Raw genomic sequence first — 23,477 nt, 5'->3', positions numbered from 1 at the left:
ATACCCCCCCTCCCCCCTCTGTGGCCTCCACCGCAGCCGCGGTCTCAATCACCACGTTCTAGCCACTAGAGTCGGTGGGACGGACCACGGCTGCAGCCTAGCCCAGCCAGCTTGCCACCACAACCCCTCACTGTTGTCCAACAGAGCCCCGTGCCCTCTGCACCGAGAATCGCCCCTCCTGCTACTGGACCTCACTGCGGGGGCACTAGAGATTCACCGGGGGCCAGTCTACCTCAAATCGCCTGAGACGCAGCCACCGCACCACCCACCGCACCAGCTCCCCCTCCTTCACCTTCGGGACCTTCAGCACAGGTAAGCCACCGGGGGCACTCGAGAAGTTGATCCAGGGGCCCTTGTCCGATCGCCCCTCGGGGGGTCAGGAAGGAATTTTTTCCTCGACTGCACCATTGGCCTACGCAGCCAGGGGTTTTTTTTGCCTTCCTCTGGATCAACGAGAGGGAGGTAGGCAGCCTCCTCCCTCCAGTACTTCCGCTCCAACACTCAGCCGTCACTCTCACCACTCCAGAGCAGTGGTCAGCCATCCGATCCCTCCATCCCCCTGCAAGGCTAGCATCGCCACACCAGTGCCTTCGTCATACAAATTTCTTTTCTAGCAACGCCGCCTTCCGCATCATGTGCAACTTCAAGTACACAGCAGATACCCTCCACAGGCTAAGATACACGGCCGCAACTTTACCGACCACCACGCAAAAAAGACTAAAAAAAGAACAATTACTAAGGACCAACCCACAATCAACCATCAAAGGCAGGGAGACACCGATCCAACCACAACAACTAGCATGTGCCCTGATCAACACCAGATCTGCAGTCAAGCATAGGCTGGAAATCCGCGAGTTCATCACCGAAAACAACATAGACTGCCTCTTCATTACAGAAAGCTGGCTAACTTCCGACTGCAACACCATCCTAACTGAATTGGTGCCCAAGAACTACAGTATCCTATCTGAGCATAGAATAGGAAAAAAAGGAGGAGGTCTAGCAGTGATTTTCAAATCGCACCTGGGGCTCACCAAACCAAACTTACAGAACTCAGTGCCTTTCATGGAAACACTCTCACTGCACCTTCAAACAACACCTCAAGACACCATTCACATACTACTATGCTACAGACCACCTGGACCAAAGACCAATCTCCTCACACCGCTCACTGAATTCTTCTCAATGCACACCTTGAAAACCAAAAACCTTCTGGTACTTGGGGATTTCAATCTATGGGCAAACTCCGCCCAAGACCCTATGGCAACCGCCTGCGTTAACCAAATGGAAGAACTTGGCCTGCAACAACTGATAAATGCTCCTACGCATGGTTCAGGACACACTTTAGATCTCATCTTCAAACAGAATATGGACATCGACGTATTGAACATCACCCCACTACCATGGACGGACCACCATGCTATCAAATTTAAAATCACCACCAACACCACTCTCCAAAAACAGAAACGGGCAATAGCAACACACTGGAATAGATCTCAGAAGAAATTACACTCTGAACTCTTCAAAACTACATTGTCGAGCAAAATTCTTCCGCTAAACCCAAACCTCTCAACGGAACAAACACTCAACTCCCTAAACAATGCTTTACTACAAACAGCAGACTCCGTGGCGCCAAAACGCAGAACACCCGTCAGCACAAAAAACTCGAGTTGGTTTAATGGCACTCTCACCCTACTCAAGCAAGAACGCAGAAGAGCTGAGAGAACTTGGAGAAGAAATCCCACCAAGGAAAACCATGCTAACTACAAAGCACTCACGGTGAAATACCACAAGGCAATCTTCAAAGCCAAAAAAGAACATATTGCAGACACCATCTCATCCGCCTTAAACCGCCCACGGGAACTTTTCAAAATAGTTGCTCAATCAATGAACCCGGCCTGCCTAGAGCCCCCTGCAAACGATACTCAAGAATTCTGCAATGAGTTATCAGATTTCTTCATCAACAAAATCGACAACATTCGGAAAGCAATTCATCAGAAAATAACAACCAACCTCACGCAACCAATGCAAAAAGAGGATATCGACACGAACATCACTCAACCACCAAAGTTTTCTTTGTCCCCAATCACCACGGACACGACTAAAAACATCATCAGAAGCCTTCGCGACAGCACATCACCGAACGACATCATCCCCACCAAATTGTTCAAAGCATGTTCCGACATCCTGGCCCCCACCCTAACACATCTCATAAATCAATCATTCAAAGAAGGGACTGTGCCAACCTCCCTCAAGCAAGGCATCGTCAAACCCCTGCTAAAGAAACCTAATCTCGACCCTAAAGACCCTAACTGCCGCAGACCAATAACAAGCCTCAACACCATCTCCAAGATTATAGAGAAAGCAGTAGTACAGCAGCTACAACACCACCTGGAGACACACCACATCCTGGACCCTCTGCAATCAGGCTTCCGCCCAGGCCATGGCACAGAAACAGCACTTCTCAAAATATGGGACGACGCCCTTGAAGCAGCAGATGACGGGGAACCGAGTCTCCTGGTACTGTTAGACCTCAGCGCAGCATTCGATACAGTGGACCACAATACTTTACTTGTCCGCCTCGCAGAAGTTGCAGGAGCCACAGATTCTGCCCTAAAATGGTTTACATCCTTCTTAGAGAATCGCTCTCAGACAGTGAAACTGGGAACATTCACCTCGGAATCTCGGGCAGTCTCCTGTGGAGTCCCTCAGGGCTCACCCTTGTCACCAGTGCTATTTAACATCTACATCCGCCCGCTTCTCAATATCATCAGGAAAACGGACCTCTGCTTCCACTCATATGCAGACGACACCCAACTCTACTTTCGCATTAATGGACAGAAAGATCATCATCAGCAACTACAGAAATGCCTCACTTTAATCAATGACTGGATGACCGCTAGCTCCCTCAAACTTAACGAATCAAAAACAGAACTTCTTCTCCTGCAAGCCAACAAAAATTCCAAAATTGAGACTCCGTGGACACCACCCTCCATCCTCGGACAGACCATCTCCCCCAGCACCAAAGTCAAGAGTCTCTGAGTCATCTTTGACTCAGGAATGACAATGGATGCACAAATAGGATCGGTGGTGAGCGGATCTCACCACCTCCTCCGCCTGCTTCGCAGACTCATCCCCTTCATCCCAGAAGAGGACAAAGCGGCAGTTGTGGGAACAATCATCAATTCCCGACTCGACTACGCAAATTCCCTCTACGTAGGTCTACCCCAATACCAGCTTGCGCGCTTGCAACTCATGCAGAACACGGCGGCAAGGCTGTTAACAGGGAAAAAGCCCTGGGAATCCATCTCCCCATCCCTAAAAAGCCTACATTGGCTAACGGTGAAGAATCGGATCACATTCAAGACCCTCTGCCTCACCCATAAATGCATACAAGGAAACGCTCCGCAATATCTCCGGGAAAAAATAAAACACTACACACCGAATCGCAGTCTTCGATCAGCTAACCAAAACCTCCTCCTCATTCCCAAATACCGCTACAAAGCAAAAGGAGAACGTAGATTTGCAGTCCAAGGACCTCGACTATGGAATGCTCTCCCAACCAACCTCCGCATGGAAGAAAACCACCAGGCCTTCAGGAAAAAACTAAAGACCTTCCTTTTCTAGAAGCTGGCTACAGAGAATACATCTAGCGCCTTGAGGCGATTCAGTTCGCAATTTGTAGCGCTTTACAAATTATTCATTCATTCATTCATTCATAATCCATTCCAAGAGAATGCTCGTAATCGAAAGTACCCGCATATCAAAGAGAGTTTCCCCATTGAAGTCAATGGAAACTAAAATAATTAGTTCCGCATTGACTTCAATGGCATGCAATACCGCATGCGGCCAGAGGCAGGGGGGCGCCGGAGAGCCTCGGAAACAGCCGGAAAGGCCCGAGGACAGCTTTGCTGACCTCGGCAAACCTCGGAAAGGCTCGGGAACGTAGTATCTCCGAGTCTTTCCGAGCATTTCCGAACCGCTCCGAATGGCTGCGATCAGCGCAGTTTGGCTCCGGCGCCCCCCACCTCAGGCCAAACGCGGTACTGCACACTGCTTTGGCCTGAATCGTGCTCATTTTGCGAGACAACACAGTTAGGATTTTTCAAAATACAGTGCTCCTATTGCGAAGCGCTCGTTAACTGCGTTACTCGCAATCCGAGGTTCCACTGTATTGTTAGAGCCAGAAGATATGATGTGCATCTGTAACTGCTATGATTCTTCCTCCTGCACTACCTTGCAGACCGTTGCTCCTCCTCTGCTCAACTCCTGCAGAGCATTGCTTCCAAGAGTTCCCCATTCATTACCGTGTAAATAAATGAAGACATTACTCTTTACCGTGTAAGAATAATGTTCCCAGAAGTTCTTCCCTCCTGCACAAACTTATTTCGGAATTGAGGTAATGTCACATCTTCTCCTATTGAGCAAGGTAGACCCACTCTGAATAAGTCTCCCAGCAGGCTCTGTTTGCTCGCTGCTACTAGGCTTGAGGCCTGCAGTACCTCTCCCTGGAGGCCTAGTAGTTTAAAGCAGTTCTTTGGATGGTGGACTACTGTTCCCAGCCAGCCCGACGTGCAAACCATGCGCCCTCAGGCCACATCGATTTTACACAGATCCCCACAGTCTCTCCTCTGATCCAGGACCCTTCATCATTCACCGTGTAAATAATGAAGACTTTGCTAATGACCCACCACAGACTTCCTGGCGCTTCCAGCCCTCCACTTTGGTAACACTCACCGACCTTTCACTGCCCAGAGTCCCTGATGAAGAACTTCACTGGACCATGCGGTCCAACAGTGTTCCCTGCCCCTCTGCTCCAGGAGTTCTTTCCCAGATCAAGGAAAAAGGGAAGGGTAGGGCGATGGTCGCAGTTGCTGCTACTGCCAACCAGCGTCCCCGCCCCCCGGCAGGGGAAAGAAGAGGACTATTACGGTACTGAGTATAGGTATACAATGAGGGTAAGGAGTAGAAGACAAAAATTGAAATATTTTATAAAAGTACATTTTTAATAGAAACAATATTTATAAAAATTACAATGCCGTATACAATTACGCTCGTAAACGACAAAAGTAACAACATTACACATGACCATAAAAAGGGGAAGATACCACATAGTCTGAACAAGTGGATTCCGCACACTTTAGATGGCAGATATGTGTACAACTTTATTTCTCGACCGGTTTCGCGGTTAACACCGCCTCTTCAGGAGAACCGTATCTATAATGTGACATAGAGTAGTTTTAGCATATACAAACAAATCATCAAGTGCACAAAGGGTTATGGCAGCAGAGTTGTTAGCAAAATAACTAAACATTCCATACAAAACATGAAAAATAAGGACAAGCTCACCCAGTTCAGGAAAACTCTGTGGGCATGCGGAACCCCATAAAATCCCCCTGCGGCGGACACAGGGGATGACAGACAGCCTCTGATAAATAAATATTAGATTAATCAAGTATAAATATCACCATACTGTGATATCATGAGAAAAGGAGGGGTGTGGGTGCCAAAGCCAAGTCCTTGAGATAGCCCAGGGTAGTGGTGCAGTAGAGGGACGGTGTGAAGTTGAAATTATTAAAGAGAACCAAAAAGAGAGAATAGGGGGGAAAAAAAGGAGAAAAAAAGAAAAAAAAAGGGGGGGGGGGGAAGGAAAGGGGAGGAAAAAGGGGGGGAGGGGGGGGGTGTGGAAAGGGAGGGGAGGGAAGGGGAAGGGAAGGTGTGAGCGAGGATGGGGGAAGAAATGGCGCGGGAGGAGAGGGGGTGGTGGAAGGAGGGGAAGGTGGGAGAAAAGGAAGGAAAGGGGGAAAGGAAGGGGGGGGGGAGGGAATGGGGAGGGATGGAAAGGAAGACAGGGAAGGGGGGGGGAGGAGGGAAGGAAAGGGAAGGAAAGAGGGAGGGGGGGGAAGGAGGAGAGGAGGAGGGAAAGGAAAGTGGAGAGGGGAAGGGCGGGGGGGGAGAGAAAACCCAGGAAATCCCATACCGTGCAAGGAAAATAAATAAGGTGGAAAGGCTGCACACTGCCAATAATAAGGCTGGCACTCACCACCTACAGAATGAAATAGTATGTGACACGTGAGCTGGGATGTAAGAAAACTTCCGGTTAGCAGGACCGTAGGTCAAAAGGGTCATACAGATCCATGAAAGATGTTCGCATTACAAGCATCCCTGAGACTGGGATCCCGAATATGTAACAAAGCAGTCACAATGGCTAAAAGAAAATTTAATGTAAAAGAAAAAATTAGTTAAAGAGTTGTTTTACAGGGATGATGCTAAAGATGATGATAAAACAGCTGAGAACTATCAAGATCAATAGGGGGTAAACAGAGAGTTCTACTTAGGTGGAAAGGAAAAATGATATGATATAGTGGCAAAGATAAAAAAAAAAGCCCTATCAAAATAGAGGGGGCGCTTACAGAGGGTACCGGTGAATGAAAGAAGGAAAAGGTAGCTGAGTGTATAGCAGCTATATCAAAGTTGAGGGTGCACTTGTAACAGGGAGGGAGATTGTCTAAATGAAACACATACATGGCTGTGCAGGGGGCGTCCAGCAGCGCTACGGCCATGCAGGACAGCAGATCCAGAATGAAAAACGACCAGCTAGCAGACAGAGCAGGAGGGGGGGAGGGAAGAGACTGACCTGTATGTAGCGATCCTAAGCCGGCTCAGCGTCAGGAGGCTCTAAGGCTCGTATAGCGGCCATTGCTTGTTCTCCAGGAGTTCTTTACCAATGACCGTGTGATGGTAAAGACATTGCCAATGACCGTGTAGAGGTAAAGTTCCCTCACAGCTCTCCCTGGGCCTCCTCCTGCGATCGGGGCACCCCCCCCCTCCTAGATGGGGGTGTCCTCCTGCTGCTGCCTAGCATGACATCCTCCACTTCACTCAGCCGACTTCTCCCCCCAGTGGCATATCACCTCAGATTATATTATTATTATATAGGAGGCCTGCCCCCTGCCAATACCATTCGGGGATTGGTCAGGGCTCCCACATGTGCTGCTTGCAGCTCCAGTTCCAGGCCCAGCCCCTCTTCTAGAACACTCTCCCTGGAAGCAGGGTGTCACATCACATTCGGCTACCCATCACATTTTGGTACCCGCTGGATTGCGCATGCGCGACTCCGCCATATGCGTTCCAACACTGTTGTAAGACCACTTTGCCACAGGGTCCCTCGCGGGCTTGCTTCGCTCGCCACGCTTCGGGCACGGCCTTGCTTCGCTCGGCATAACTGTAATCTAACTCTGTGTCCACTTGGATGGTGGGGCTTGAACTCAGATCGCCACAGAGTTGGAACGCGTATGGCGGCGTCGTGCATGCGCAGTCCAGCGGGTAGCCAAATGGGATGGGTCGCCATATGTGACGCTACACCGGGAGGCCCATCAGAACCAAAGCACAGGTGGTCACACCCACTGCTACTCTGACCACTCCCAGCCCCCCAGATCAAACCAGACACGCCTAGCTTGCAGCATAGGCCTGCCTAAATTTGCCTGTTCTGACAGTTCCTAGTAAAACCCCATTATTAGCACCTACCTAATGGTAGAGGGTGGTGCACATACATGCGGCACCAAGGGGTTAAGGGAATCCCTTGAGGTCCCCCAGGTCACGAGAATTCGTCTTTCCATTGGAAGACTTCCCCTCTGTTAGTGTTTTGGGATTTTCTTTCAATTCAACTTTTGATGATGATGGTAAAAAAAAAAAAAAAAAAAGCTTGACATTTCGTTAGACTTTAACATGAAGTTGTATTTTGTGCATTTTAGGATTACGTCCAGCTCCTAGTTTTGGGGAAATAGTGGTCAAAAACCAGATCCTTCAGGGGAAAGACTGTGCGGCTGTAGAGTATGATAAGTGATATTGTTTTAGATCGTCTCGTAGCAAAATGGAATACTATACTCATTATTAGCTGGCGGGTCTAATTTTAATTGTTTTCACCTTGCCCAGAGTTGGGATTTAAAGTGCTTGTAAACCTCAGACATGAAATAGGAACAAAGTATATCCCTCTGTAGCAGGGGTGTCCAAACTTTTTCAAAGAGGACCAGATTTGATGAAGTGAACATGCGTGAGGGCCGACCATTTTGCCTGACATTCTTTGAGCCATTAAAATTAAATGCAAATTAACTAATACACTGCCCAACATGCACAGGCAAATAACACGCACCTTCACTTTATAAGAGGGAAGTTTCAGGAAAAACTTACATTTTAAATAAAGAACCGTGAAGTAAAATAAGGGTCAGTGCCCATCAATGCAGCCTAATCAGTGCCTGCCTGCAGCCTCACTATTGCCATGAATGCAGCCTCACCATTGCCATGAATACAGCCTCACCATTGCCATGAATGCAGCCTCACCATTGCCATGAATGCAGCCTCACCATTGCCATGAATGCAGCCTCTGAATGCAGCCTCACCATTGCCATGAATGCACTCTGAATGCAACCTCACCATTGCCACGAATACAGCCTCACCATTGCCATGAATGCAGCCTCACCATTGCCATGAATGCAGCCTCTGAATGCAGCCTCACCATTGCCATGAATGCAGTCTCTGAATGCAACCTCACCATTGCCATGAATACAGCCTCACCATTGCCATGAATGCAGCCTCATCATTGCCATGAATGCAGCCTCACCATTGCCATGAATGCAGCCTCTGAATGCAGCCTCACCATTGCCATGAATGCAGTCTCTGAATGCAACCTCACCATTGCCATTAATACAGCCTCACCATTGCCATGAATGCAGCCTCACCATTGCCATGAATGCAGCTGCACCATTGCCATGAATGCAGCCTCTAAATGCAACCTCACCATTGCCATGAATGCAGCCTCACCATTGACATGAATGCAGCCGCACCATTGCCATGAATGCAGCCTCTAAATGCAACCTCACCATTGCCATGAATGCAGCCTCACCGTTGACATGAATGCAGCCTCAATATTGCCATGAATGCAGTCTCTGAATGCAGCCTCACCATTGTCATGAATGCAGCCTCACCATTGCCATGAATGCAGTCTCTGAATGCAACCTCACCATTGCCATGAATGCAGCCTCACCATTGCCATGAATGCAGCCTCTGAATGCAACCTCACCATTGACATTAATGCAGCCGCACCATTGCCATGAATGCAGCCTCTAAATGCAGCCTCACCATTGCCATGAATTCAGCCTCACCATTGACATAAATGCAGCCTCACCATTGCCATGAATGCAGTCTCTGAATGCAACCTTACTATTGCCATGAATGCAGCCTCACCATTGCCATGAATGCAGCCTCACCATTGCCATGAATGCAGCCTCACCATTGCCATGAATGCAGTCTCTGAATGCAGCCTCACCATTGCCATGAATGCACTCTGAATGCAACCTCACCATTGCCACGAATACAGCCTCACCATTGCCATGAATGCAGTCTCTGAATGCAACCTTACTATTGCCATGAATGCAGCCTCACCATTGCCATGAATGCAGCCTCACCATTGTCATGAATGCAGCCTCACCATTGCCATGAATGCAGTCTCTGAATGCAACCTCACCATTGCCATGAATGCAGCCTCACCATTGCCATGAATGCAGCCTCTGAATGCAACCTCACCATTGACATTAATGCAGCCGCACCATTGCCATGAATGCAGCCTCTAAATGCAGCCTCACCATTGCCATGAATTCAGCCTCACCATTGACATAAATGCAGCCTCACCATTGCCATGAATGCAGTCTCTGAATGCAACCTTACTATTGCCATGAATGCAGCCTCACCATTGCCATGAATGCAGCCTCACCATTGCCATGAATGCAGTCTCGGAATGCAACCTCACCATTGCCATGAATGCAGTCTCTGAATGCAACCTCGCCATTGCCATGAATGCAGTCTCACCATTGCCATCAGTGCAGCCTGACTGATGCCCATCTGCAGCCTTGGAATGGACAGGGAGGGGACGGGACAAGCGCCAACAGATTACATACAGGAGAATCTGTTTACTTGGTGGCCCCTTTAATACAAAGTCCTTCCTATTACAGAGGTCACCAAGTAAACAGGAGATTCTATGTAATCTGACGGCACTCATCCCGTCCCCCTCGCTGTCCCCTCCGAGGCTGCCAGAACTGAACAATAAATACGATATATATCTTTTGTGGCCCCTCAAGGTATGCCCCCCCCCCAAAAAAAAAGGTGCCAAATGTGGTAGCGGAGGGGGGAAGCTCCGTTTAAGCAATCAATGCATATTTTTGCTGCTGCCCCTTTTCTGCAGCATGGACCATCAACTCATCGAGAGTTGAAGGACCAGAGGACCACTTCTATGCCATCACATAAAAAAAAGTGTTTACATCCCCTGTAAATATTAGTGATGTACGGGAAGACTTTGCAACGCTTTATGATCTATTATTTTTTTGCCTTCATTGTATTTTGAATATTTAACTTTTTTGTGAGTTACCGCGGCTTGTCACTGTTGCGCTGAGTGCTAAAGCCGGATTTACAGCAATGCCAGAAAGCATTTACCAGCTTGAAATGTGACGCTCTTAATTTCGCTTTTTCCTTCTCTCGAGCGCCGTGATTTAAATGTAACAGAACTACGTATTAAATTACGCTGTCAGGCGAAATCCGCTTCTAATACGGCCCCCGTATTGTTGTGGATAAATGTCTGTACATATTTAAATGTGTTTGTTCGGTTTAAAACTACAAATTTTACTACTATTTTCCCAGGTGCCTCCGGTAATTGCCTTTCTTATTTATTTCTGCATTTCAAATTCTAGTATGGGCGCCACTATACTATGTGGAGTTTCCTGTCTGCTGTGTATTGTGAATATAAATTGCATTGTAAATATAAATCGAGCAAGAGAAAAAATAGCGGTGAGCTTGGGCCAAATCCGGTAACAAGTTTGTCACTTCTTGAGCCAATGAGCTGAAGCCGGGACACGTCCGGCCCCACAGCTATATGTATAAAAAGGGGAGGTGAAGCTTGTCACATCAATGACCCTATATGGCCATATGGCCATCAAAAAAAAAAGTAAAAAAATAAATAACAAATTGTAAAAATAACGTTTTTAAAAATTTAAAAATGTTTAGAAATTTAAAAAAAAAACATAAATAAAACATATACTGTAACTAACAAATTGTAAAAAAAAAATAATTTTTAAGTGTAGCAAGGTCTCCAGCCTTGTCCAGTCTAATGAGGACCTCCAAGGCCAAAGATAGCTGACATCCTTCAATATGTAGTGGGTTGTGAGGCATAGTGGGTGCAAAGATGGTGAAAGTCATTGGGCGCCAGACACTTCTTGGATGTAAAAGAGGTTTTATATATTTTGACAGTCCTTATTGTATTTTTGGGGGAAAGAGGGTCAGGGCCAGGACACTCTTAATAGATTCAATTGGTAGACTCCGAGACTTCAATAGGAAGACAGCCGTACAGGGAAAGGCCCCCAGCAAGGCGCCACATCTGCACATGCAGGAATGCTGTCTCCTATTGTACAATCTTTAACAGTTCCTAACTCAAACGTAACAGTCCTTTCGGCTCCACTACAACTGCCTCTTGTAGTTCTTCAAACACTGAGCTCCCGCTCTCTCACTAGACCCTCTGACTCACTGACTCTGAATACCTTGAGCTCCTCCAAGGTTTGCAGTGGTATCCCCTCAAGCGTCACCCACGCTTCCCTGCTGGGTCCCTAGCTTAGCACTCCAGTTACTTCTCAAGCTTCACCCCTGCTGACCGATGAGGTCCTTGGCTTGACTCACAAGGCTGCTCTGCAAGCGTCTCCTCTACGGGTTGGGTCCCTGACTTGATCACCGTCTGAAGTTTCCTATTCGGTGAGAATGTGGTTCCGGTACTTTCTTCAGCTACTCACTGTTGTCCCTGGTAAAGGCGGTTGGTCCCTTAGTGGTGACAGCTTCCCTTCTTCCTCCGACCACTGACAGGTTCTCCGGCAGGCAGAACCATCACTTCTGGTTGGACTGCAAGCCCCAATCCCAACCCTGCACTGCTCTCTTTACTTCTGGATAGGCCCTCACACATCCTAGCAGCAAGATGTCCCCAGGATAGACCCAATCTCTGGCCTGGCAGCCCGGGGGGTACGACACACATCCGCCCAGACAGCCGTCCAGATTGCACAGAACAGAGATCACCGGACCTCACCCGAATATATAGGTTCTCCCAGCAAGCCAAGGGATTCAAGAAAACCCCTGCCCATTGGCTGAGATACCCCACATACCCATAACCTGACCTTGTGTTGTCCTTCTCATATCTAGTACCACCAAGTACCCGGCCACCTAATGGTAGAACAGAAAAGTGCAACAAGGCCAAACTTAGGGAGAAACCAATAGATCTCTATCAATCGACCAAGACTCCTGGCAAGTACATACCTCCCAACTTTCTGAGATGGGAATGAGGGACACCTATCAGCAAAAGTATGCAGGCATAGGACACACCCCTTGCCACGCCCCCTTAAAGGAGAATTGTACAAAAAAACAAGATTGGTTAAAACCACGAGTGCTTTTTTTTTACCACTACTATTCCTTTATATTGGATTTTGGAATTTACAAATGCAGCAATTTAGAAATCAGATGAAAGGTTTAGCTCTGGAAAACACTTTTATATACATCTAGATCAGACCAAAATGAGGAACAATTGAGAAGGATTGAGGGACAGAGGGACATCGCACCAAAACAGGGACAGTCCCTCGAAATCAGGGACAGTTGGGAGCTATGCAAGTAAATTTGTGAGGAGCTCCCTGTCTAAACCCCAGGGTGCTACATAAGTATTTAAAAGTGTAGTTGAGTTTAGTTTAGTGAATTTTTTAGTGAAAATATTGTTTTGATATGTTCTGAGGGGCCCTGTCAGGCAGGCTGTACGGGGCCCCATGATTTCTAACACCAGCCCTGGCCTTGAGCTCTGCTTTTGTTACTCTGCTCTGCCCGAAAGCATTCTACCCAGACTGATGCCTGCTTTATGGACTCTGCCTTTGCCTGATAATTCATTATTTGTTTTTGTCACTTGTTCTGTTCTGCCAGTGATTCAGCAAAGCAGAACCCACAGTCCTCTTTGCAGCTGAAATGATCTACTTTGGCCTTGTTGGATTAAAAGCCCAAATGAATGTTGAAAGTATCAAGTTAATTACATGGTCTATGGCCTTATGAATGCACCATGTCATTACAAAGTACATAGTCATATTTGGACAAATCAGTCATGCACCAGCTCATCATTAGAAGATACAGTACATTATTTTGGCCCCCTTTGGTCAGTGAGGAGGAGTGAGGACAAAATGACCAGTTTCTGCAATTTGCTCATCACTAATTATCTGCCTGCTTGTCAACAGTTTCTAGTAAATGAGAGCTAAATACTGTGAGTATCACAAAGTACATTGTAAAAACCAAACCTTCCTATGGGCTCTATGGTAGTTGAAGAATTGAAAACATTAAGGGCCATGTTACCTCCTGGTGAAACTAAGGGGAATACATTCACCTGCCACTTAATTAGGTACACCTTGCCATCAGAAATTGTGGGGCCGCTTACACAGCTTTAGGCCTGGGCCCCCCCCGGGCCTGACCACCAACATTCCCCAGGGCTTTCCCACTGGCTATCCCACTGAATCCACCCACTGGCCAACCCACGTCCTCCTCCTTCTCTATCCCACGTCCTCCTCCAGTCAAATGTCCTCCATCCCATGTCCTCCTCCTCCTCCAGTCACATCTCCTCCATCCCATTCCTCCTCCAGTCACATCTCCTCCATCCCATTCCTCCTCCAGTCCCATCTCTTCCATCCCATTCCTCCCCCAGTCACATCTCCTCCATCCCATTTCCTCCTCCAGTCACATCTCCTCCATCCCATTCCTCCTCCAGTCCCATCTCTTCCATCCCATTCCTCCTCCAGTCACATCTCCTCCATCCCATTTCCTCCCCCAGTCACATCTCCTCCATCCAGGGGCGTAACTAGAAAGAGCAGGGCCCCATAGCAAAATGTTGTATGAGGCCCCCCTGCAAACAGCCCCCCCCCCCACAGCTGCCCTAGTGTCAATGCAGCGTGACCTGTGCCACATACATCGTGACCTGTGCCCAATGCAGCGTGACCTGTGCCCCATGCAGCCCCACCTATGCAGAGGAAGAGGCAAGCCACCCAGATCAGCAGAGAGCGGGATTGCCCGCTGTAATAGCTTTCATTTGAATTTCCCGTCTTCCCCGAGCTCATCGTCACATAGCCCCACCTCTTGGCCTGACGCCTTTGATGACGTCACATGTCCCGCATTGGATCAGCATTCTGTCTATCAAAGGCACCGGGCCAAAAGGTGGAGCTATGTGACGTGAGCCCCGGGAACACTGGAAGTTCTAATGAAAGCTCTTACATCGGGCAATTCAGCTCTCTGCTGATACGGACAGCTCGCCTCTTCCTTTCCTCTCTCTTCCCCTGGCTGGGAGACTGTGCCGGCGGTGCTCTTATCCTCACTGGGCCCCACTCGGCTGCGGGCCCCATAGCGCCCGCATGGGTTGCTATGGTGGTAGTTACGCCCCTGCCTCCATCCCATTTCCTCCTCCTCCTCCTCCAATCCCATCTTCTCCTACCACAAAAGGGGGGAAGTGGGACAGGAAGGGAGCAGGGGGACAGGTGGGGGGCAGTGGGTTAGGAGGGGGGAGTGTCACAGGAGAAGAGCAGCATGACAGGAGGGGGCAGCCGGATGAAAGGGGGGCAGCGGAACTGGAGGGGGAAGTGTCATGGGAGGAGGTCAGTGGGACAGGAGGGGGGAGTGTCATGGAAGGGGGCAGCGGGAAAGATATGGGGGGGCAGCAGAAACGGTGGGGGGGGCAGCATCAAAGATTAATGGCAGTGTCTCAGGTGGTGGGGCAGTGGGGCAGGTGAGAGGCAGTGTCACAGGTCGGGGGCCGCAGGACAGGTGGGGGGCAGCGGGAAAGGTATGGAGGGCAGCAGAAAAGGTGGGGGACAGCATTACAGATTAGAGGCAGTGTCTCAGGTGGGGGGCAGCAGGACAGGTGGGAGGCAGTGTCACAGGTGGGGGCAGCGGGACAAGTGGGAAGCAGCAGGACATGTGGGGGGCAGTGGAACAGGTGGGGGGTAGTGGGACAGGTGGGGGCAGCAGGACAGGTGTGAGGCAGTGTCAAAGGTGGGGGGCAGGATCACAGGTGGGGGGCAGTGTCACAGGTGGGGGGCAGCGGGACAAGTGGGAAGCAGCAGGACAGGTGGGGGCAGTGGAACAGGTGGGGGGGCAGTGGGACACGTGGGGGCAGCAGGACAGGTGGGAGGCAGTGTCACAGGTGGGGGGCAGGATCACAGGTGGGGGGCAGTGTCACACACACCTAAGGAAGCACCAGTCTTCCCAGCTCTCACCTGTCCTGCAGTGCCAGGAGGGGTAGCTGAGCCTGTATCCCATCTCCACCAGGATTTCTGGTGGCCTCTGCAAGAAAGAGCTTTTCCACCCTGACCTCCTCCTCCATGGGGTCCTCCGCTGGCTCCAACTCCAAACTTCTGGAAGTGGTTAAGCACACCAAACTACTTTTTTTTTTACATTTCTTCAGTTATTTCCTGTTTTCTTGCCTCGGTTAATGATGTCATACATCTTCTGGAGGGGAGGAGAGACTTTCTCAGTTAAGCACACCCTCCTGCTTGTTTGCCCGAACTAAAGGCAAATGGATTCCAGGAAGTCAATGCTATATGAATCATCTGCCCTTACTAAAGATGGCCATGGCAAGAGATGCTAGGGGGGTATTTTTCAAAGTGATTTCTCAGCAAAATAATGCATGGAGTCATAGATGGATGGGAGAGTTTGCTTTGAATGTTAAAAATAAATGAAATAGCATTTTTGCTCTCTGGTGCTCAGATGCAGTGTAGTTCCGCTTTAAACACTTGCTGCATAGCAATGCTGCTGAAGTGTCAGCTTGCTAATACAACACAAGTAGTTGTGGCAAGAGTTGTTTAACCACTTCCTTAGCAAAATGACAGCCGGGGGGGGGTTTCATTGTTTTGACTGGACATCATATGATGTCCCTCAGAACAAGCCACTTGTGCGCAGCGCAGCAATCGGTGGTGCGGCGTGTCCCTCGGACACACTGCATCTACAATCACGGTAAAGAGCATATGACGTGGGTTCTTTACCATGTGATCAGCTGTGTCAGACCACAGCTGATCACAGTGTAAATAGGAAGTGCCGGTTATCGGCATTCCTCTATTCACGCTGACAGTGTGTAAGGAGAGCCGATAAGTGGCTTTCCTCGGTGGGGGTGTCTGCACTGGTAATTATTATCAGGGCAGCCCCATCAGTGATGCCTGTCTGTTCCCACTAGTAATGCTCATCAGTGATGCCAATCAGTGCCCATCAGTGCCTCCTCATCAGTGCCCATCAGTGCCGCCCATCACTGCCACCTATCAGCACCACTTATCAGTGCCCATCAGTGCCTCCTCATCAGTGCCTATCAGTGCCTATCAGTGCCACCCATCACTGCCACCTATCAGTGCCGCCTAACAGTGCCCATCAGTGCTGCATATTACTGCCTCCTCATCAGTGCCCATCAGTGCTCATAAATGCTGCCCATCGGGGCCCATAAGTACCGCCTATCAGTGCCCATCAGTGCCACCTATCATTGACCATCAGTGCTGCATATCAGTGCTGCCTATCAGTGCTCATCAGTGCTGCATATTACTGCCTCCTCATCAGTGCCCATCAATGCCCATCAGTGCCCATAAATGCCACCCATCTGGGCCCATCAGTGATGCCTGTCTGTTCCCACCAGTAATGCTCATCAGTGATGCCAATCAGTGCCCATCAGTGCCTCCTCATCAGTGCCTATCAGTGCCGCCCATCACTGCCACCTATCAGTGCCGCCTAACAGTGCCCATCAGTGCTGCATATTACTGCCTCCTCATAAGTGCCCATCAGTGCTCATAAATGCTGCCCATCGGGGCCCATCAGTACTGCCTATCAGTGCCTATCAGTGCCACCTATCAGTGCCCATCAGTGCCGCCTATCAGTGTTCATCAGTGCTGCATATTACTGCCTCCTCATCAGTGCTCATCAGTGCCCATAAATGCCGCCCATCGTGGCCCATCAGTGATGCCTATCAGTGTCCATCAGTGCCACCTATCAGTGCCCATCAGTGCTGTATATTAGTGCCCATCAGTGCCACCTATCAGTGCTCATCAGTGCTGCCTATCAATGCCCATCAGTGCTGCATATTGCTGCCTTCTCACCAGTGGCCATTGGTGCCCATAAATGCTGCCCATCAGTGCCCATCAGTGAAGGAGAGAAGTTACTTACTTACAAAATTTTATAACAGAAACTAGGAAACTTTTCGGTCTTCGTTCGTTTGTTCAGCAAAAAAAAAAAAAACCCAGTGGTTATTAAATACCAACAAAATAAAGCTCTATCTGTCTCACAAAAAAATTGATTTGATTTTTCATTTGAGTACAGCGCTGCATGACCGCACAATAGTCATTTAAAGTGTGACAGCGCTGAAAGCTGAAAATTGCCCTGGGCAGGAAGGGCCCGGTAGTGAAGTGGTTAAGAAAAAAAGGCAATGCTCCTTTTGCTGGACAGTACGATCTGAATTTAAATGTACAGTAAGGAACAACTAAGGCATATCAAAGGGAATTTGCATAGTAAATACATACATGTCCTGCATTCATTGGCTCTCCTACCATTCCTATCTATACCAGTGGCCCTGTAGAGTACCCAGACTTCCTTAGAAGTGACATCTTTTACATATTACCGGAAAAAAAAGACATTCCTAAACTCTTTCTAAGTGCTGCTTTGCATAGAGCCATAAGAAGACTCTTAGCGGTAATGGGAAGTCTTCTTCAAAGACCTCTTGGATGAAATTGAGTTGACTCTTGAGTGTTGGAATCATCCTCCGGGGCCCCCCTGAGTGCCTCTAATTACGAACAAGGAAATAAGAGAGGTCACGCGGGACGAGCGCAAGAGTTCTGGTGGGGATATTCGTTCTGGAGTGCCTCTCGCTAATTGGATCTGCAGCCACTTCCCCTATTTATCATTGCAGGGGAGAGGGAGAATTAAATCTGAATATTACGGCCAGGAGAACTCTCAGGAGCTTTCCCCCCCCACCCCCCGCCCCCATAAAATGATGTGATGGAATCTAGTTATCATGGTTATTAGATGTTTTCAGCTCTGGTTTGACTTGCACCGTCATTAACACAGCAGAGAATTCCACTAATTATTAGCTAGAGCTTCAAAACTTGATAGCGGAGCTCCTGCGAATATATATAAAGGCAGGTGTCTAAATAGTAATCATGTTGAGTAATCAAAGGGTTAATATTTTGTGTCTCGGGGGTTAACAGTATGTGGTTATGGTGTGTGCCTCCCCCACCATTTAATGTCTTTCTGGGAGTTGATAAATGCAGGAGAACAGACCCGGGACTCGGGCAAAAAATAGTCCTGGGCATTCTAAGCTGAGCAGCCCACTAAAAAAAAAATAAATAAAAAATTACAAATAATGACAACCGGTTTCTCGATGTATTTTAGTTATATTTAGCCTGCTTCAGTCACTTGTCAATTGTTTGGAATTATGTAAATATATGATAATAAATGATAAAATGAATGCAATGTATAAAGTGAAACCAGGGGCGGACTGACCATTGAGCCACTTGGGCACTGCCCGAGGGCCCTGGGCCACTAGGGGGCCCCATCAGGGTTGCTAGCCTTAGTAAAATCAGGGACAGTATGTAAAAATCTGTAGTTTTTTTTACATTTGTCTCTGAAATGTCCCTTACCGACGTCCTTTTGGTCTAAAAATCCCGAGATTATAGCTGCCCCACCTCTCCAGTACCTTCTCAGCCAATAGAAACATGTCTGTGTATGCATGTATGTGTATACTGTGTGTTTGTATACTGTGTGTGTGTGTATACTGTGTAGCCCAATAATCTCTGATTGCCTGGGGGCCCCATAATCTCCTATTGCACAGGAGCCCCATGAGTTGTCCGTCCGCCCCTGGGTGAAACATCGTTAACCACTTCCGGACCGCCGCACGCCGATATACGTCCTAACTTTGAAGAGGGATATCTTTGTTATGGCAGCAGCTAGCTGCCATAACCTCGGTATCCTCTTCTTCGGCGGGCGGTCCGGATCCTGATAATGGTGGTCTCCGCAAGATCACTTTTATTGGCGGTGGGAGAGGCCACCCCTCCCGCCGCTCTCCAGTGCCTTCCGCCGCTTACCGGAGCCGTCGGTAGCGGGCGAAGGCGATCGGGCACTGGAGAGCGGCAGGGGAGGGAACGGAAGCCAGAGAGCCCAACAGCAGAGGAACCCGCTGCCTTCACCTAACGACCCAACGGGGTCCATCGCAACAGCGATGGACCAGAGCCAGTAGTGGAGGACCTTGAGTCTGCGGGACAGGAGGAAGAGGAGGAGATCATGGCCGACACCGTGCCTAAATCCACCCTCAACCTCAACCAGATGATAGACGATGTCCTGGTGGAGCTGGCCCTAATCCAGAACAAAGGACAGGCAGCTGAGGCAATGGAGGAGTCAACCCTCCCCCCCCCTTTAAGTTCGGCCCCTTGCTGACTAGACCTCATACCCTTTTTCATTATGGCTGAGATCTCCATCTTTTCCATTAATGTGAGGAGTATCAAGGGTACTCTTTCTCCCTCTACTTCCCCATCCCCCCCCATCACACCCGTTGTCAGTTGAAGGCTATTTTGACAGTATGACTTGACATTTTGTGACATGTTTTTGAAATAATGCTTTCAGAGTAATACGGCGTCATGCGTGATGTGATGTTTCGGAGTTCTATTACTCTGCGCAACACATCAGGCATCATAATCTCTGATTGCCTGGGGGCCCCATAATCTCCTATTGCACAGGAGCCCCATGAGTTGTCAGTTCGCCCCTGGGTGAAACATCTTTAACCACTTCCGGATCGCCGCACACGGATATACGTCCTAACCACACATGTGAGGTATCGCCACGATCGGTAGAGTGAGAGCAATAATTCTAGCCCTAGACCTCCTCTGTAACTCAAAACATACAACCTGTAGAATTTTTAAACGTGGCCTATGGAGATTTTTAATGGTAAAATTTTGTCGCCATCCCACGAGCAGGCGCAAATTTTGAAGCGTGACATGTTGGGTATCAATTTACTAGGCGTAACATTATCTTTCACAATATAAAAAAAATTGGGCTAACTTTACTGTTGTCTTATTTTTTAATTCAAAAAAGTGTATTTTTTCCAAAAAAAGTGCGCTTGTAAGACCGCTGCGCAAATACGGTGTGACAAGAAAGTATTGCAACAACCGCCATTTTATTCTCTAGGGTGTTAGAAAAAAAATGTATAATGTTTGGGGGTTCTAAGTAATTTTTTAGCAAAAAAAAACTGTTTTTAACGTGTAAACAACAAATCTCAGAAAGAGGCTCGGTCCTTAATGAGCGATTCAATACAATAACAAATAGCAAAATATATTACATTTTTTGGCATATATTTTTTTTTATATTCAAAATCACAGAATAAAATAACTGCACTAAGGATTCAGCAAGTTTCGTAGAAGTTCACTGGTTTCTTCAAATCTGTCTATAACATCATCAGAATCAAGGTTCATTAGTATATCCTTTTCGATTGCCATCAGCATCAAAGAGCTCAAATGCCCTTGAGATACAGAACTTCTTAGACGGGATTTAATAAACTTCAACGTGGAGAAACTTCTTTCACAGGCGACTTGAGTAAAAGGATAGTGTAAGCAAAAATGTGTAGGCTAAACCAATGACATTATAGGCATCAGTTAACAAATGATAGCGCTGCAGAATCTTATAGCAGCAAATAGCACAGTTCTTCCATGCCGTGCAAGATTTCTTGACCAGTTCTGTTTCTGTTCATTTGCTTTCCTGGTTTTCCATACATACATCTTCTACAATACTAAATTCTTCAAGAGGTGATGATTTCAGCTTGTCCCACTCCATGGCAAAATTTGCCAGCTGGGAACGTAAATTTTCTGCTGTTGCTCCCTCATCAAATCGAAATACCGTATATACTCGAGTACAGGCCGACCCGAATATAAGCCGAGGCACCTAATTTTACCGCAATAAAACGGGGAAAACGTATTGACTCGAGTATAAGCCTAGGGTGGGAAATGCAGCAGCTACTGGGTAAACAATGCCCATCTGCAGCCTCACTGTGCCCATTTGCAGCCTCACTGTGCCCATCTGCAGCCTCACTGTGCCCATTTGCAGCCTCACTGTGCCCATCTGCAGCCTCACTGTGCCCATTTGCAGCCTCACTGTGCCCATCTGCAGCCTCATGTGCCCATCTGCAGCCTCACTGTGCCCATTTGCAGCCTCACTGTGCCCATCTGCAGCCTCACTGTGCCCATTTGCAGCCTCACTGTGCCCACCTGTATCATCAGTGCCCATCTTCAGCCTTACTGTGCCCATTTGCAGCCTCACTGTGCCCACCTGTATCATCAGTGCCCATCTGCAGTCTCATTGTGCCCCTCTGAAGCCTCAATGTGCCCATTTGCAGCCTCGCTGTGCCCACCTGTATCATCAGTGCCCATCTGCAGCCTCGCTGTGGCCATCTGCAGCCTCATTCTGCCTATCTGCAGCTGTACCTTTGATAACCAAAACAGCGGGTGTCTCCCACTGTGTCATGCAGTCTGTTCGGCAGCCGTCCACTGTAACAAAACCCCGCCTCCTCCTCATCCGTGATAGACGGAACACTGATTCAGTTTCCCAGCATTGTATCAGCAGGGACGGACTGGGAATAAAAACCAGCCCTGGAAATTATTTCATACCAGCCCCATAGCATCATTATACCAGCCCAACAGCATAACCATCATAACGTCATTGTTTTCTTGTTCATAAAAAGGGAAAACCATGCACTTTAAAGCACATTTGAAGAGCGTGTTATATATAGATAAGACATATATGTAAGCACATAGGCCTAGGGATATATATATATATATATATATATATATATATATATATATATATATATAAAACAGTAAATTTCAGTTGAAAGTAGTAAATGTGGAGCAATCATCAAGGGGGACACCTGGAACTCTGGGAATGTGGGGGGGAGCTCTGTTGACCAGAGACCACCTTCCGCAGAAAGAATACACTAGGGTAAGGGGGGGCATGGGTTAATGATATGGGGGGGAAACCTTTATATCAGTGCCCCCCTATGCAGCGCACACACGAGCGGACTTTTGGACTGGACTAGTCCGACGGACCGAGTCCGGCGGACAATTCGACCGTGTGTGGGCTTCATCGGACCTGCAGCGGACTTTTTTGGTCGAAAATCTGACAGACTTTAGATTTGGAACACGTTTCCAATATTTATGTCGGAACTCCGCCGGACCCAGTTCCTATCGAAAAGTCCGCTCGTCTGTATGCTAGTCCGACGGACGAAAAACCAACGCTAGGGCAGCTATTGGCTACTGGCTATCAACTTCCTTATTTTAGTCCGGTCGTACGTCATCACGTACGAATCCGTCGGACTTTGGTGTGATCGTGTGTAGGCAAGTCGTTTTTTTTGGAAAGTCCATAGGAAGTCCGTCAAAAGGCCGTCAGATAGTCCGTCAGGCCAGTCCGGACGAAAAGTCCGCTCGTGTGTACGCGGCATTACATAATTGTATTTACTCCCCCTTACATCAGTGACCCTCCCCCCTCAGACTAGCCTGGCGGCGCTGTCACTGACTTCCTCCTAGACCAGCTCATGTGATAGACAGAACACTGAGTCTATCACACGAGCTGCTCTAGGAGGAGGGCGGGACTTTTATCGCAACGCGGGCGAACTTTTCACACTCAGTTCCGTATTACAGCGGTCTCCCGCTGTGTGACAAGTAGGCGGGAGGAGGAGGAGGAGGAGGGAGGGGGGAACTGCACTGCAGCCACAGCATAGATCAGAGCGGCCCCAGGGCAGGCAGCCTACCGGGAAATGTCCCCGTATCCCGGTAGGCCAGACCAGCCCTGTGTATCAGTGTTCCGTCTATCACGGACGAGGAGGAGGCGGGGGTTTGTTACAGTGGACAGCCGCCGCACAGACTGCATGGCACAGCGGGAGACACCCGCTGCTTTGGTTATCAAAGGTACGGCTGCAGATGGGCAAAGTGAGGCTGCACCCTCACTCGAGTATAAGCCGAGGGGGGTTTTCTCAGCATAAAAAATGTGCTGAAAAAGTTGACTTATACTCGAGTATATACGGTAATCGTTTGCTGAGTTCTTCCATTGCTGGTGCCTGAAGTCCAGATTTTTTTTCATATCAGAAAAGCTGGTTCCAAGCAAGCAAAGTCGGCATAGAGAGTCCCAATGGAGAGAAAGCGGCGATTCATGCTCTCTGTGACCGTATCCAAGATTACATTGTGCACACGTATCTTATAAGCTGAAACAGCATCAGAAACTGCTACATCGTCATCAATCTCATCCGCCATTCGCTTTCTTTTTCCTTTTTAGGTAAAGTGGTCTGTACTTCTAGGTGGTAATTTTCTTCTTCTTGAATCTCGTCATTTGCCCACTTAACAAACGTATCAGCAGTCATTTGTATAGAATCA

Source organism: Aquarana catesbeiana, linkage group LG06, assembly GCF_042186555.1.
Source record: "Aquarana catesbeiana isolate 2022-GZ linkage group LG06, ASM4218655v1, whole genome shotgun sequence".
NCBI lineage: Eukaryota > Metazoa > Chordata > Amphibia > Anura > Ranidae > Aquarana > Aquarana catesbeiana.
The sequence above is the reverse complement of the archived record's forward strand: the minus strand, read 5'-3'. Positions refer to the sequence as shown.